Source organism: Leuciscus leuciscus, assembly GCF_965113295.1.
Source record: "Leuciscus leuciscus genome assembly, chromosome: 4".
NCBI lineage: Eukaryota > Metazoa > Chordata > Actinopteri > Cypriniformes > Leuciscidae > Leuciscus > Leuciscus leuciscus.
The window spans coordinates 36,915,076-36,933,636 of record NC_138728.1 but is presented as its reverse complement, the minus strand read 5'-3'; the positions used below and the strand labels follow the sequence as shown (position 1 = coordinate 36,933,636).

Here is an 18,561-nt window from a genome sequence, read left to right as displayed (position 1 = left end):
GTATCGATAGTAGAAACATTGATCAGCAACGCTGCTATTGGCTGTTCAGCGTGGCCAAAGAGCGCGCTCAGTTTTTCTCCTCAGCAGAGCAAGAACTAATAGTCGAAGTTTATTCGGAATTTTAATGTTTTAATGCAAAACGCCAGGGAACACCTCAAAGTCTGCAAAAGCCAGGAGAGAGGGCTTGGCAAAAAGTAGCAGACAATTTAAATCCGTTAGAAGTGGCCATGTTAGATGTTGCTATCACTTATTAGCCTATATTTTTGTATTTGAATAATTGCATAATTACTTTGTTCATTGTAATGTCAGAGTCACCACACTAGAACATGGGAACAAACAAAAGTGAAGTACAAAAATATTCTACATAATGGTAATTTTTAGTTATATTATAGTCTCTTTTATAAAAGACACTGTTAAATAAATGGTTGGCTGTTTATAAAAGCAACCAAGAAAAAGGCTGAGCAAAAAGAAGAAAAGATCTTAGTAGCCTACACTGTAAAATAATTTTTGCTGCATTAAATTAAGGCTGTATAGTCATTTCAACTGTTAAATCTTGAGTAATGATGAATTGCTTTGACTTGTGAAAGTGAAAACTAATAAACTTATATTAATGTAAAAATATTTTTCCAGAGTGTAGTTCATTGTAATGACATTGTGTTTTCCTCTTTTGTGCACCTTTACATAATACACCAACACTCGTTTCTGTTCCCAAGAAAGTGGTGGCTGAAATATGTGCAGTAAGTGGACACTTTTTTTATAACTTTCCAAAGGAAAGAAAGTATAAGACTTTGTAATGTCCATTTGTTTCCATTGCACTGGACAGTGAATAAGCCCTCTCAGATAACTGTCATATGGAGGAACTAGCCTACCTGCAAGTGCATAAAGAACTTTACTTAATTTATACTTGTATGCTTTATGGCAGCAATATAAGTTGCAGGATTCCACATCTACAGAAAGGCCTACAGAAGAGTCTGCACAGACAGAGGAGACATAGGCCCTGTCCCAAATGGCGCACTTCATGTGGACTTTCGGTCTCGTGGACTTGAATTGCGCGTGCTCGCTGAGTCTACGAGTCCGTAGGCTGTCCCATTCAGCATTTTAACGCTCTGAAGTGTGCTCAACAGCGCCCCCTTTACACCCTTGAAGCGGTCTTCCGCGAAGCCCGCATAGAAGCAGGCTCCACGCACTTTAACTACCCAGGAATCCTTGCGAAAGGCCAATCAGACAACAGATGGGAGGAGATTTCGCTCACGGATAATTGTTGACATGCTGAGAAGAAATATGACCTAAATGTACATTTTACCAGTTGTGTCTACAGTTTATACAAACATTATGGTCATCGAGCAGTGGTTGATGTCTCAAACATAATAATAGCGCGTTTAATAATACGATCGCATTATGATTCATTAAATAAATAGAACCGAATGGCAGGGCTTTACTGAGTCATATAACAAAGTATGAATATTGAAACCTGTAAATTGAAAAAAATTATGTTTAAATTATGTTTTAAAATTGTAATCTTAGTTCAAATGGAACATTATGTATTATTATGTACAACTGTATACATCATTTAAATAAGCATGATATATCTATTGTCTAATGCCCAGGTGATATGCACAATATCAAAATATAGAACTGTAAAATTAGGCTGTGTAGTGGACATGCAGATAAGATGTCGTAGCGCAAAGATGTGATTTCTCCTGTCCAACAACAACCAGACCGTTATTTCCGGCATGCCGATCGAGTCTGTCCCAAAAATACCTCTCAATGTGCCCTCGTGGACTCGCGCCAAGGGCCCTATAGGTCTGCACTACATGACATCACCAAAGTGTGGACTCTGAGGAAGTCCACAAGTCCGGAGTGTGCCATTTGGGACAGGGCCATAGGCCTACATGTGGGCAGTGTATAGCCAACTTTTCCTTTTTATTTGTTGCATGAGGCATGTGTCTAATATCTCTTGTTGCAGGCACTTGACCACTGGCTTTTCTTTACAAAGAACAATTGAAATAAAACTCAAGGAATTAAGTATATTGGTCTTTTATTAAACATATAATGAAAAGGTTTTTTTTTTTTTTTTTTTGGCAATGTTGTGTAATATGGCACATGCAACAATGTCACAGGCCCTGTCAGGTGTGCAACCCTCAGACTTATCAGACACTGAAATCTTCCCTTTAGTTAGCCAAAGTTCATTTCATTGTGTGCCTTTGTCCTGGCTAGAGCTGCATTGTAACTGGTTTGGGTCAGGGAATGGGGTCATAAAACACCTGTCTGCAGGCAGGAACATGTCATAATCACCTATGAAAAAATGCAGTTCTGTTAGGATCAGCATAAGTGTATGTAATACAGTGAGCTTGATATTTAATTGTGGAACTTTTCTTACCACTTTCAAATAATGTGCATAAATGTGAATCTCTGAAAATTCTTAAGTCATGCACAGATCCTGGCCATTTTGCTTTCACATTTGTGATATGGAAGATTTTAGTCAACTGCCTTATTTTATTTTATATAATATTATTAATCTGGAATATTAAGAATCCCAATAGTAACTGGGCCAGAGCATGTGAGCGGAGTGGAGCGGGAGCGAGCGGGGAGCGCGAGCGGGCGGATCTTGGACAGAGCGCAGAGCTGCAATTTCAAAAGGACGGAGCGTCGCACTATTTCCCGCTCCAATTCCGCTCCGCTCACGCCACGCATCAGTCAAAAAATGCGCCATGAAGAACAAAAAACATATATAGGCATAGCCGTCGCACTGGACTATAAGTCGCATTTATTTAGAAATTTGTTTCACACAAAAAAAACTAAAACAATGTTACAGATGGGACAGTTCTCCGTTACGGACGTGAGCGCTCTGACAGCGGCACTAAAAGACTGCTTTAAAACTTTCACTGAGACCTCAAACAGAAAGCACAAAGCCTGTCTTTAAATTTAATTTCGTTTTGTATTAATTGTATCTTAATTTTGATCAGTGTTTCATCAACCAATTTTCTGGATTTAATAAATAAGTAAATATATTAGAAAATAGATAATCACGACACGAAGGCGCCGGCGGGTGAACCTGGAGTTTGTCTCATAAATTAACCGAAACTCAGCGTATAGCCTACTTGCCTGACAGACCTGAGACATATATATAAAGCCTGAAATGTCTACTTTTAAACAGAACAATTCAAAACGAAAGAAAACAGACTGCTCTCTTGAATCCGTATGAAATGTGCATTTCACTCTGGGGCGTTCAATACTGCGAAGATCGCGAGTCAGCATCTTTCCAGCCACAGACATAAAAAAAAATGGTTTATTAGTAAACAATTAAAATGTCTCCTGCTATATTTTACATATACATAATCATTCATTTTGCCGGTTCGTTGTGACAGCTTTTAGGTGCGTTATTGACAGCGCCACCCTTATGTTACATGAACGCATCAGCACCGAAAACATGGAGATTTTTTTCTTTTGGGGGCATTTTGTTAGTGTTCAGACTTTCTCAGTTGTCTTTAGGCGCGATGTTAGAGGACGCTGCTAATAAAGTTGCTAGTATGGCCTACACATATTGGATTCACGTTTATTATTATAGGCTATTTAAAAAAAATACCCCATTATTTATGCCGTGCGTATCATTTTATTTTGTTGTATTTATCCGCCACACCTTGGCCGGTCCGTGAAAATATTGTCTGATATTAAACCGGTCCGTGACGCAAAAAAGGTTGGGGACCGCTACAAGTGATATACATGTAGATTTTTTTCCTTTTTTGGAGCGAGCGGGGGGCGATTTGAGTGGAGCGCGAAGCAAACTGCGTTGAGCGCTGAGAGAAAATGAGCGGAGCGGCCTGATGTAGCTTTGAGCGGGGGAGCGGAGGGGTGAACAGTTCCGTGAGCGATGAGCGGAGATTCTCACCGCTCCACTCCGCTCATATGCTCTGAACTGGGCTGCACATTTACATTGTGAACCCCCTTTCTGTTCACATAATCCCCTTCATTGAGGCCTTGATGGCAGTCTATGGAAGCCTATAGTCTATGGTACCAATCAACGTTAGTGAAGCCTGAGTGACATACTGTAATCGGCATGGTCATGATCGCATGATCTTCATAAAAAATGATAACCAAAAAAAAAAAAAAAAAAAAATGCTTTACAACATTGGGTCTTAAAAACCTAAAACTGTTTTTTAAACCTAAAAGCGCCAGGTAAACTCCGAATGACACGACAGACAGCACTTTCCATCAAGTTCTCCGCATCTCCAATAGTGTAAAGGAAAGAGCCACTCGCAAATAATCTTAGGGCAATGCAAACAGTTTGTGCTGTAGTTAAAGCCCGACTCCGACAAGTCGAAAATAATGTGCGTTTCCAACAAATGAATAGTAATGTAAACGACAATCTCACGAGTCACGAGAAAAAAATATCAATCTCAGAAAGTGCACTATCGCGCTGGACTTCCCGTATCAGCTCCGTTTATAAAGCTGCCATCTAATCCTGTTTACATGAAATAGGCAAGGCAAGGCAAGGCAAGGCAAGTTTATTTATATAGCACATTTCATACACAATGGCAATTCAAAGTGCTTTACATAGAAGAAATTAAAATAATAAAAAGAAATAAGAATAATTAAAACAGTTTAGAAAAATAAAAAATAAAATACAGTACAAACAGTCGGACGAACATTGGCACAGTGCTCATTCAGTAAATGCACAGCTAAACAGAAGTGTTTTGAGTCTGGATTTGAATGTGACTACAGTAGGAGCACATCTGATCTCTTCTGGAAGCTGGTTCCAGCTGCGGCTGGCATAATAGCTAAAAGCAGACTCACCATGCTTAGAGTGAACCCTTGGTATTTCTAGCTGATATGATCCTAATGATCTGAGTGATCTGTTGGGTTTATATTCAGTGAGCATATCTGCAATGTATTGAGGTCCTAGGCCATTGAATGATTTATATACCAGTAATAATACTTTAAAATCAATCCTAAGTTTAACTGGGAGCCAGTGTAAAGACCTGAGGACTGGTGTGATATGTGCATATTTTCTGGTTCTGCTCAGAATCCTGGCGGCAGCGTTCTGTATGAGCTGCAACTGTCTTATGGTCTTTTTGGGAAGGCCAGTGAGGAGTCCATTACAATAATCCACCCTGCTGGTGATGAAAGCATGCACAAGTTTCTCTAAGTCTTGTCTGGAAACAAAGCATCTAATTCTTGCAATATTTTTCAGATGATAGTATGCTGATTTAGTTATTGCTTTGACATGACTACTGAAACTAAGCTCTGACTCTAGTGTCACACCAAGATTCCTGACTTGATTTTTGGTTGTTTGACCCCTAGAGTGAAGGTATGCGTTCACCTTGAGAACTTCATCTTTGTTTCCAAACGCAATGACTTCAGTTTTGTCTTTGTTTAACTGAAGAAAGTTTTGACACATCCAACTGTTGACTTCATCAATGCATTGGCACAGGGAGTCAATGGGGCTGTAATCGTTGGGCGATAGGGCTAAGTAGAGCTGTGTGTCGTCTGCATAGCTGTGGTAAGAGATTTGGTTGTTTCTCATTATTTGGCTCATTGGGAGCATATACAGGTTAAACAGGAGTGGCGCAAGAATTGAGCCTTGAGGGACTCCGCATGTCATGGATGTCCACTCAGACTTATGGTCTCCTATACTCACATAATAACCTCTCCCATCTAAGTATGACCTGAACCATTTTAAGACTATCCCAGAAAGCCCCACCCAGTTTTCCAGCCTGTCCAGAAGTATGTTATGATCGACAGTGTCAAATGCAGCACTGAGGTCGAGTAGTACCAGCACTGATAATTTGCCTGAGTCAGTATTTAAGCGAATATCGTTTATTATCTTTATGAGCGCTGTCTCTGTGCTGTGATGCGGTCGGAAACCAGATTGAAAATTGTCAAAGTATCCATTCGAGCATAAGAATTTGTTCAGCTGATTGAAGACAACTTTTTCAATGATCTTACCTATGAAAGGAAGATTTGAGATTGGTCTATAGTTGCTTAATATGGTCTTATCCAGATTGCTCTTTTTCAGGAGGGGCTTGACAACTGCAGTTTTTAGGGAGTTTGGAAAACTCCCAGAGAGAAGTGAAGCATTTACCACTTCTAGAAGATCTGCTTCTAAATTGTTTAACACACTTTTGAAAAACGATGTGGGAAGTGTGTCAAGAGCGCAGGTTGATGTTTTAAGGTGCTGTACGGTTTCTTCCAAAATGTTGCCATCAATTTCTTTGAAATCAGACATAGTAACTACTTTCTCAGGTGGTTTGATCTGTCTGACCCCAGCGCAAGTCAAGGATGTGCTGATCACCTTTCTGATATTATTGATTTTGTCAGAGAAGAAAGAAGCAAACTCACTGCACTTGCTGTCTGAGAGCATTTCACTGGGAATCTGGCTTGGGGGGTTTGTCAGTCTCTCTACAGTAGCAAAAAGAGTGCGTGTGTTGTTTAAATTACTGTTTATAATATTTGAGAAGAAAGTCTGTCTAGCTTTGCCTAGTTCCATATTGAAAGCATGAAGGCTGTCTTTGTAGATGTTATAATGGACTACAAGTTTTGTCTTCCGCCACATGCGCTCTGCTTTTCTGCATTGTCTTTTCATATTTTGCACTGCTGTTGAGTTTCTCCAAGGTGCCTTTTGTCTGCCACTCTTCTTCCTGACTTTCACAGGAGCAATATCATCAATTACACCTTTAACTTTTGAGTTAAAAGAATCAAGGAGAAAATCAACAGAGTCTGCAGATATGCTTGGTGTTAAGGATATAGCCTTCATAAATAGGACACTAGTGTTCTCATTTAAGCATCTCTTCTTGACAGACACAGATCTAGCTTCAGTGGCAGGAGAGATCAATATGTCAAAGAAAATACAGAAATGATCAGACAGTGCTACATCCTTAATAACAATCGATGAAATGTTTAGACCCTTACTGATAAGTAAATCTAAAGTGTGTCCATGATTGTGTGTGGGTCCATGTACATGCTGAGTCAGATCAAAAGTTTTTAAAACAGTTTTGATTTCTTTGGCCATATTGTTTTCTGCATTATCTATATGGATGTTAAAATCTCCAGCAATGGCAAAACAGTCAAACTCTGAGGTAATTGTTGATAACAGTTCTGTAAAGTCCTCAGCAAAGGCTGGAGAGTATTTTGGAGGCCTGTAAATAATGAAAAGTAAAATGCGTGGAGCACCTTTTAACACAATACCCAGATATTCGAAAGACAAGTAATTCCCAAATGATATTTGCTTACATTGATAGATATCTTTAAAAAGAGCAGCTAGACCCCCACCTCTCTTAACAGCTCTGCAGACACTCATAAAAGTAAAGTTAGGAGGGGCTGTTTCATTGAGGATTGTTGCACTGCAGCTGTCTACTAGCCAGGTTTCATTTAGAAGCATAAAATCCAGGTTGTTTGTGGTTATTAAGTCGTTGACTAGAAGTGATTTATTTTTAAGTGAGCGAATGTTTAAAAGAGCTAACTTAACAGTCTTACTTTTCCCCACAGCAATATTAGTTTGACGTGTAATAGGCACCAGATTAGTTGGGTTTGCTGTACGGCTATTGAAGGCCTTAGACTTTCTATCATGTAATAGAACAGCAATAGAGAAAGATACAGGCACACTGGGTTCCCGCTTGTTTTGTAAACATTTGAGAAAGTTACTGTTATCAAAACGGGGACCCGACACATATCACTGAGAGCTGGTATCAGTTGTTTTTGGTTCACCTCGAGCAGAAGGAGGAGGGTGTGGGCCCTGGCGTTGTGGCAGAGGCCGAAGAGCTCTCACAGGAGGAGGGGGAGGGCGAGCTGGGCCCGCAGGCTTTGGTGGTAGCGGTGCCTGTCTTTTTTTAGTTGGTATCTGGGGGCTTGCAGCAAAAGAGTGGGATAGTCTGGTTCCAGCATGCACCAGTTCTTCCATTTTCTGTGAGAAGCACAGTAATGGCGTTGCAGGGGAGAGGGAGAAAGTGTCTGGTGAAAGGGGCTGTTGCTCTGGTGTTATAGGAGGCTGTAATATGCTGTCCTGGCTTCCCTGGCTGTTTTCCAGGAAGTCGTCCTTGGGTGCTGAATCTTCAAGCAGTTCTGATATGGCTGTCTGTGGTGAGCTCTGTGGGCAGGGCTCAGCTGAGATTGTGTCCGTGAGCAGAGGTTGTTGTGGCGGAGTGGTGTTATCATGTCCATTTTGCTGCTGAAGTGAAGTCCCGTGGTCATTCATACTGTGTCCAGGTGTGTGTGTGTCGTTCAGATTGAGTGGATTGGCACACACTGCAGAAGGATGATTTAGGGAGAAGTAGATATTGTCCTTTAACACTCTTGAACCAAGTTTGTTTGGGTGATGGCCATCCCGATGAAACAGTTGTCGTTGACTCCAGAAAAGATTGAAATTGTCAATGAAGTTCACTGCTTTTATATTGCAGGTTTTTTGCAGCCATGTATTTAGCCCAAGCAATCGTGAAAACCTGTTTGTTCCTCTTGCTGGTAGTGGTCCACTGATGAATGTTTGAACTTTCAGTCTTTTAAGTGTTTCAAAAAGTTTATTGAAATCCTTCTTAAGGAGTTCTGACTGCTCTTTATGAATATCATTCTTCCCCACATGTATGATGAGTCGATTAGCAGTCTTATGTTTCATCAGAATGTTCTGAAGTTCCCTGTTTATATCAGAAGTTGTTGCTTGTGGAAGGCAGCACGTAGTTGTATCCCTGGTGCTAATGTTTCTGATTATGGAGTCCCCCACTATCAGAGTCCTGGGCTCGGCTGCGCTCTGAGCTGAGTGCCGCTGTCTGCTCGACCTTGAGCGCCAGTTAGCATCAGTGTTAGCTACTGGCCTATTCAGTCTGTGTTCGATCACATTCATCACATTTGTGGATTCCTCATTTACATTCATTAGTACTTCAAATCTGTTCTCAAGATGTATAGGCAGTGGTAGCAGACCAGTGTTTGCAATCTTTGTCAGAGCTGTATCTGGGGTAGAGGATGCTACTGCGGTAATATGTGATGCTCGTGACAATCTGATGTCTCGAGTGCCTTTGGGTTTAGCTCCCTGTTTGTGCCATCGATTAGTAAGTCGATCGGCTTGTTTCTCTACCTGTCGAGGAGCACTAGTTTCATGGGACTCACCGGTATGCTGAGGGTGTCCATGACGAAGCTCTGTTGTGTGCTCCGTCTGGTTTGGTGGTCCCGTAAGTAACTTTGTTTCTAGAACTGCAATCCTTTGTAAAAGTCTGTGGCAGTTGGTGCAGCAAGTAGATTCCAGAAGAGGCATTTTCTCTTATCCTTGTAGGCAGTTGTGTTTTCCTTTCCCGGTATGTAAGCTGGTCGGGTAAAAGAATTCTCAGTTTTTGTAGTAATCCAAACTTTGTCGTATGAGCACTGTGCTGATTTGCTGAAGTTAAAATTAGGTGATAAAAGGAAATAAAATAAAGGAAATAAAATATAGAAAAAATAGGAGATAAAATGTAAAAGCGATAGAGCAAAACGCGGAGCAGTAAGCAAGAGCGTCCGAACAGTAGCTGAGCAGGAAAAAAAAGAAATAAGCCTGCTCCCGAGCAGGTTTAAGCTTACGGACCTGTTGCTATGACAGCAAGTCCAGGATGAGCGTCGAAGAACCAAACAATCCAAGATCATGCCAAATCGTCAACAATCAAATCCAGCTAACTGAGTTAGCGACGTACGAAGAACGAGCCCCTGGAGGTTACTAGGGAAGAATTCCATCCTTTGATCTAATCTCTCTCTCTCTCTCTCTCTCTCTCTCTCTCTCTCTGTGTGTGTGTGTGTGTGTGTGTGTGTGTGTCAACAGATGCTGTCATTGGCTTTTTGTTTTTATAAACAGGTACTGCAATAGGCCTGGATGTTTTTTTTATTATTATTCCTGTAGGCTCCTTATGGAGCATAGGGCTGCAACAACACCATGCCAACGCACTCTGTTCTGGGCTGTTTTCGTCAGCTGAGTCCATGTCACTCCGGCATCCTTCACTTCGCTCTCGACTGACCTTCTCCACGTCTGTTTGGGCCGTCCCACTTTCCTTTTTCCTTGTGGGTTCCAGTCTAGTGCTTGCCTTGTGACGTTGTCGATTGGTTTGCGAAGTGTGTGACCTATCCACCCCCATTTTCTTTTCTTGATGTCCTTGCCGACTGGGTTCTGGTTGGTTCTGCTCCATAGGTCTGTATTGGAAATCTTCTCAGGCCACCTGATGTTGAGAATGTGGCGCAAGCACTTATTGACAAATGTCTGTATCTTGTTAGTGATGGTGTTGGTAACCCGCCATGTTTCGGACCCATAGAGGAGGACTGCTTTCACGTTGGTGTTAAAGATGCGGACTTTGTTGCGCTGGGATAATGCCTTGGAGTTCCAGATGGGCCGCAGGGTGTTGAACGCTACCCTTGCTTTGCTAATCCGGCTCTTAACATCATCATCTGCGCCGCCATCAATGTTGACCACGCTTCCTAAATACACAAAGCGGTCGGTCTCCACCAGGTCTTCTCCCTGTAGCTGCAGTGGCTGATGTAGTCGGTTGTTCATCCGCATCACCACTGTTTTCTTGATGTTGATTTTCAGGCCGGTCTTCTCTGCCTCCTCCGCTAGCCGCGTTAGCTTTGACTGTGCATGCTGCTGTTTGTGGGACAGGAGGCTGACATCGTCCGCAAAATCCAGGTCCTCTAGATGTTTGGTAAAGGTCCACTGGATGCCGGTGTTGCTGCCCTCTGTGGTTCTTCTCATGATCCAGTCTAAGACGATCAGAAAAATTGTCGGCGAGAGCATACAACCTTGCCTCACTCCTGTCTTCACTGCGAAGGGGTCTGTCAGCTTCCCGTTGTGAATAATCTGACAAGATGAGTCCTCGTAAAGCTGCTGGATGATGTTTATGAGCTTTTGCGGGATTCCGTAGTGCTGCATCAGCTTCCAGATGATCTCCCTGTTGACACTGTCGAACGCTTTTTCAAAGTCAACGAAGGTCATGTACAAAGGAGTCTGCCATCCGATAGATTGCTCGATGATGATACGCAAGGTGGCGATATGGTCTATACATGAACAATCTTGTCTAAATCCTGCCTGTTCTGTTCTCAGCCTCTTATCTAGAGCCTCCTTCAATCTCTCTAGGATGATTCTGGTCAGCACCTTACTGGGGATGGACAGCAGCATGATTCCTCGCCAGTTGCAGCACTGGGAAAGATCACCTTTCTTGGGAAGCTTTACCAAGTACCCAAGCTTCCAGTCGGCCGGCACTTGCTCCTGTTCCCATATCTTAACCAGGAGGGGTTGCAACATCTCTGCTGCTGCTGCTGCTGCCGCATCTGTCTTTAGAGCTTCTGGGGGGATGCCGTCAAGCCTTGACTGACTTACTCGGGTTGAAGCTCTTCCCTGACAAGGCCCGGGTAATCTCGTATACTCTCCTCATGTTTTTCTGCTTAGCAGCTTTTTCTGCCTCTTCTCTCAAGTTGTGTACAAATTGTCTTTTGTCCTGTCTTGCGCTCTTCTTCACTTCCCACAGGCCTGGATGTTACTAGGGAAGAATTTCATCCTTAGAAATTACTCCATTGTCTCTCCTTTATTTGATTCATTGATTTTATTTCACATATTATCACATTTCTCTGTTACAGTTTCACATTTTCCTATGTGTGTGTGTGTGTGTCTATTTTACAACCTTGATGCTTACAGTCTGAGTCTCATGCTTTCATTGCTGTGCACTTTATGTCTTACATTGATGAATAATTGCTTTTATTTCACACATTTCCCAAAATTAGCTTTCATTTGTGTGTGTGTGTGTGTGTGTGTGTGTGTGTGTGTGTGTGTTTTAGAGATTCACCCCTTCACTGTTGAGTCCTTTTTTTCTGCATCCTGGCTGATTTGTAGATTGTATGCACAAAAAAACTCTTGTGTTTTCATATTTTTGACAATTTCCCATTCATTTCCTATAGGGGGGTCATTTTTGACCAAAGAGCAGAAGTGTGATGACCACTTAGCATGCTTGGATCATGACCTCAATATTTTTTGTGTGTTCACATACCTAATACCATAAAAGTCACCTAGTTTCGTAACATTCTGAACAAGCTGTGATTTTTAAAAATTCAAAATAGATTTATGTAATCTGAATTTATTAGTGTGTATGTGTATAAAAGTGTGTTTGTGTGTGTGTGTGGATGTGTCTGTTTTGCACTCTTGATGTTTTATAGATTCACCCCTTCACTGTTGTGTGCTTTTTTTCTGGATAGTGGCTGATTTGTATATTGTACGCACAAAAAAACTCTGTATTTTCACATTTTTGCCAATTTCCCATTCATTTCCTATGGCGGACCATTTGGTCCCGAAGACCTTGAGTGTGACTATTGTTTTTACAACCACTTAGACTATTCAAATCCTGTCGCCAATTTTTTGGGGTGTTCATATACCAAGTACCAACAAAGTCACCAAATTTTGGACCATTCCGATGAAGCTATGATTTTATCAACCCGTTCTCATCTCAGGGCGTCATATAAGGCCGTTTTGTCACGTCCTTCGGCGTTTTCTGCCCACGCATATAGCACCCTTTTGCGTATAGATGACACGCACATGGCTTTCAACCAACTTCAATGTAAAACCATCCGCGATGTAATTACACGCTCAGGGCTTCGCCAGTCGTCAATTCACCTCAACATTGACCGACTGCACAGACTAAAGACGTTTTCAGCAACGACTTATGTTTGCTATATGATTAGGATTGCCTACACCTAATATAGGAGGTCATTGTTTTCCATTATTTATCTTTCGAGAGGAGATATTCGCCATTTTCAACACCCTTATCGTCTGTGAGAGACGCTCGCGGCTTAACCACCTCCAATGCAACCCATCCGCGTTTTACAGGACGCAGTTGGACTTTGCTAGCCAATCCAAGTGCGTGATATCAGACGCTTTCAGCAACAGTAGCATGCGTAGGCTACAATTTCGTTTAGTTTTAAATAAGCCTGTGGTAGCCTACTCAATTTAAACGTGAATGTGTGCTAGGTATCCTAACTAAAAACACGACAATATAGGTTCCATCATCCCTTAATTGCCCGCAGGAGTATATTGGCCGAATTCAACACACCCTTTATCGTGTGTGAGAGACGCTCATGGCTTTCAACCATCAATGCAACCCACGGGCGTTTTACAGGACGCAGTTGGACTCGTTAAATATGGACGCTTGGCCAGGACCCCTTGGCGTCACTTTTTAACGCACTGGGTATACCTTTGGCGTAATTTTTCGACGTGCAGGGTAGTCTGTTTGACTTCTATAGAACTCTGAACCGGAGCCTGCGGCGTTGAAATTTGACGTCTTGGGTAACACCGCAAACCGTCTGCTGTGTATGGGTCGAGGCTACAATAAATACAAATAAAAAGGAATAGACTACAATAAATGATCTATGCCAGGGCTAGTCAAATGGCGGCCCCCAGATGATATTTATCTGGCCCTCCAACTGGTTTTTGATGTTTAAAAACCCTCGCAATCTGATATCAAAGTGCCCTCTCTGCGCAAAGGTTTAGCGCGTTCGGCAACCGCATTCAGAGGTGAGTTTAACCAAAACAACGCTCAACTGCAGGTAAAACTGCATTCAAAGGTGAGTTTAACAACGCTCCACGGCGTGCAAGTAATTTGTTTAATCGTTTTCTTGTCATAGGTACTGGTACATAGGTACACTGCTTTAACTAGAGCATGCTGGGTAACGTATTTTTATCGGAGGTTTGTTGATGTTAATAAATATATATAATATGCTACGATTGTGTTCAATTAATATTTTATTTTTTATTTTATTTTTTATTGATTAAATCCTCTAAATTAATAACGCTGACGTCACTGTATGGGGCTATCCCAAGGTCCATTGCGATTTCCCACTTGGTAAGTAGAAGAGTTCATTAATAGAGATGGATACTATTCTTAAATTTACACATCTAAAAACTGTTGAATCAGGACAAGAAGTTGTGTTTAGAACCTTTAGATGTGTAAGGTGGCAATTTCGTATGACGGTAAATAATAGAAGGCATTATAAAAATATAGCTTGCTGCACCAAATGTGCAGGCTAGCAAAGTTAGCTAATTGAATTCAAGTTCATTTTTGTCGCATATAATCATCATGTATCGTAGGGGAATGTAATATTTTCAGTATTACATTAGCTCACAACTATTATTAGAAATGTTCAGATGAAGAACAGTTGCCAGATTGGTTTGTTTTACAGCCTAATTGTTTAATATCCACACAAAATTATATAATTAACACCCAAATAAATCTATAATTAACAATACAAATTAATTTATAACTACAACATTATTGTGGCTCATCACAATATGAAATGATAAATAATTTGTGTGTTCTTTCAGAGGCTATTTAAGGCTACTACAGTGAACAGTGCAACTGTAAAATTATTTTCCATTTCTGTCCTTTGCCTTAAAATAAAAAAATTCCACTGGCCCAAGCCTTTTTTTATCACACATAGATCAACCCAAAACCAAACAAATGGCTGGGAAACTATCCAATCTGGCAACATGAAGAATACTGGTGTAAAATATAAGGTGTTCGATTCTGAATTGCTTTTTTCTCCCTCATCAGGTCCTTCAGTTTTGCCTGCTCTTTATTCTAATCCCCCACCACACATACACACACAGAAACACACACAATAAAGGCACTTTTAAGAGCCACGTCTGTCTTGTGTTTTTCTGTCAAGTATTACTGTAAGTAAGTCATGATGGCAATGGCAGAAACTGCAGAGTACCTCTGGCCTTATCTGAAACTGGCCATTGATTGCATACAGTTCAAGAGGAATGTTTCTTGCATTGTACTCCAACTCCATTAAATGTCCTTAAAATAAAATTGATTTATATATTACTGATGTTTCTAATAATTCAGTGGATTTAACTAATGTCTGATAACTGCTTTTGTTCATTTCAGGTGAGTAAACTTGAAGCTGTAGGATACAAGCCAATTTTATTTATTGGCAAGCCAGATAAAAGGGCTTCGAATAAATGGGTTGCAGATATAATAACCCATCTGCACCCCACTCCTGTCACTAAAATTCTTTTGGAGAAGATGCGGAGGGCCTATGAATTTATCTTGACAAAATGTAAGTAATGTTTTGATTTAGAAATTATGAATGTTTAAAATGTATATTTCTTTGTTAATATGTAAAGATTTTAAATGAAAGTAAACTTGTATTATAGCAACCTCCACAGCACAGCAACCGGAGAGTCAAATGGTGCAGCAGGTGGAGAGTCAAGCGGCGGCGGAGAGTCAAACCAAGGAGTCTGAGACTGTATTTGTTCTTAACCTTGTTCCTCTGTCTTCCCCACTCTCTCCAACCTCTCTCTCTTCTACTTCTTCTTCTACTTGTACAACTATTCTTCCTTCACTTTCTTCCAAACTTCCACTGCCATGCTCTAAGTCTTTGCAACAAATGAAAAGGACAAACACCTCTGCCTCTTCACACTATTCTCCCTCTGTCTCTCTTCCATCTCCGTCTGCCTCTTACATTTCCACGTCTTTGTGTCAGGAAGGGCCACGTGTGAAGAACAGAAGAAAAGGTAACTTTTTGCATGGTACATCTTACCCCACACTGGTAATAAATTTGCTCCCAGTCAGAGTTGACTTCATGTAAATTTGATTGATTTGGCTAACCGGGTCATTGGTAGCCAGTTCACAGTATTTAGTTATTAGCTGTGGCCAATGTCCAAGGCATGTGGTTAATGTCAGTCCCTGACTTAAGGTCCTTCCACACTGAGTCTGAAATTTTCGTATGCGTTTTTCTGTATTCGTCATTTGGTGGCTCTGAATTGTCAAAACACCATTCCAAATTCTTGCTACTGATCCGAAAAACGCAGAAAATCGAACCCGATCCGATTTTTTTATGACGGCAGTGTGTAAACGTGATTGACAAAACATATTTATTCGTCGTATGTCAGAGTCAGTGTGCAAGGACCATTAAGCTAAGAGGACTTTGGGAAAGCCAATCCTGTACATTTTGCTTTCAAAAACAGGGACAAATTTACTTTGACATGAATGAAAAGGACTGCATATTACCTCACATTTGAAATGATAAATTTGAACTGATTCAGCTACAAAGCATGGCATCATGGCTTAATAAACTTTCCGTGTCTTTTCATCATTTCAGGTTGCCGAAATGTAGTAGGCAGAAGGTTTTCCTCTTTGATCGAATAACTGGGGAACGGATAAATGAGGTAAAATGTGTTCTGTTAGGCTGCTTTCTTGTCTAAATGACTGATTCTGACCTTTCAAAGATAATAAAACAATATGTTATGCCCTAATCAGTGATTGCTAAAACAGTTAAAATAATTATTATTCATGTTTTTGTGTGTAGGGGAAAGCCGAATTGAAAGTCCACTGGTTGCCATGCACTGTGTGGTAAGTCATATTTTATTTATTATTTAATTCTCAGTACTCAGAAGCAAATAGCGATGAGGTGGAGTTATTTGGAAGAGCTAGATCCGGCAGGTAGGCCCTTGTAACCTTTAGGACATGCATTCCGATGATGAAAAATTATGGAATAGTCTTCCAAGCATTCCAAAATCAGACACACTCTCTCAGTCCAGACTAAAGACAAATATCTGGACTGTCTTTAGTCTGCACTGAGAGAGTGTGTCTGAATTTGGAATGCTCGGAAGACTATTCCATAATTTTAAAGACAAATGGGCGAATGATCTACCTCCTTGTCTTTATTTAGAATATTCTATTTGTAAGATCCTGGAATTTTGTGATTAAAGGGATAGTTCACTTTGAAAACAATGTTTGGTATGTTTTAGCTTACCTCAAGGGCATCCAAGATGTACTGTAGGTGTCTTTTTTTCCGCAGTAGTTTCAATTTTTATATTTTTAGGTCAAACCGTTCTTGTCTGTCAGTCATATAATGCAGGTCTATGGTCATTATCTCAAAACACAAGCACAGAGTAAATTAAAACAATTCCCCATCGTCCAAATTAAACAATTCCCCAACGTAAGTACACATTGATGGCCTAAGACACGAAACGAGCGGTTTGTGTGAGAAAACGAACAGTATTTATATCGTTTTTACCTCTTATACACAGCCATGTCGAAGTGATCTGATCTGACGTGTACGCAGACTGGTGCATAGATATATACACTAGATGTCGCCTTAAAGACATTCGTTCCAATGAACTGCCGTAGACAAGGCGACATCTAGTGTGTATATATCTATGCACCAGTCTGCGTACACGTCAGATCAGATCACTTCGACATGGCTGTGTATAAGAGGTAAAAACGATATAAATACTGTTCGTTTTCTCACACAAACCGCTCGTTTCGTGTCTTAGGCCATTAATGTGTACTTACGATGGGGAATTGTTTAATTTGGACGACGGGGAATTGTTTTAATTTGGACTCTGTGCTTGTGTTTTGAGACAGTGACCATAGACCTGCATTATATGACTGACAGACAAGAACGGTTTGACCTAAAAATATCAAAATTGAAACTACTGCGGAAAAAAAGACACCTACATCTTGGATGCCCTTGAGGTAAGCTAAAACATACCAAAAATTAATTTCAAAGTGAACTATCCCTTTAACACAATGGATTGTAGGTAATGAGGAGCTGAACCATTCAGTACTTGCTGAGTAATTAATAGAACTCTAAAATTAGCTGACAGACAGCCAATGTATGGACAATAAAATGGTCCTGATGTGATCTGGTTTTACTGTTTCTAGTAAGTTCTCTAGTGGCTAGCTCTAGCTCTGAACTATCTTATTTATTGAGCCTGCAGGACATCCACTTGGTAATGCAGTACAAAAGTAGCAGTGTTTCATGCACACATAAATTAATCTTTCAGCATCTGAAACACTTATGTGTCATAATTTAGTTGTTTCCTGTTGTACATGTGTTGGAAATGTGATTTTCCTCATCCCACTAATGACAACTTCATCCCTCAGTTTATCAGAAACATTTTGAAATCCGTAAATTTTGAGATACATGGCTTTCAATGTACAGGAACTGTGTGGAACATTGTGTAACTAGAGCTGCCAGACAATTGTAGTTTAGTAAAAAGTACAATAGTTTCCTGTGAGATGCAATGTTGTATAAAAATGTGTAAAATGAAAAAACACCGTAAATTGAGTGAATGTAGTCAGTTGCATTCCACCACTGGGCTTAACCAGGGTTAATGCTACTTTAACAAACATAAATACATTTCAATGAACTCTCTAAATTTAACCCAACAGTGATTTAGATTTTTTTTTTTTCTCTGTGTTCTAATGAATTTTTTTGCACTTATGATATTTTACAGTGGCAAAACCTGGGATGACACATGGGAGCCTGCCAGTGAATTCCTGCTTGTTATGCCTAATTCCCCACATCCCAACCAGCTTTCAGCATGACAGCCTAGTCACCTGGACTCAAGCACCCTTAATTTTCTTTTCTTTTTTTTTGTGAGTTTTTTCTTTTCTTTTCTTTTTCTCTTGCTTTTGTTCATTAAAGTTTTTTGCACAATACCCAGTCTCTTTTTGTGTTTATTTTCTTAATGGTGTGTAAAAAAAAAAACTTTTGCATTTTCATTAACTGCACAACAGCCAGGAAGTGTGCCATGGAGATCATAAGGGAGAAAATGAGTGCTGT

The 18,561-nt window shown here is 40.5% G+C and overlaps 1 long non-coding RNA gene across 1 annotated transcript; it reads left to right on the top strand.

The window, feature by feature from the left end:
* Positions 1-16,096: 16,096 nt before the first annotated feature.
* Positions 16,097-18,351, top strand: LOC309497951. The gene is made up of 3 exons (XR_014205779.1): positions 16,097-16,156; positions 16,297-16,340; positions 18,233-18,351. It is a non-coding gene; the product is annotated as an uncharacterized lncRNA (long non-coding RNA).
* The last annotated feature ends 210 nt before the right edge of the window (positions 18,352-18,561 follow it).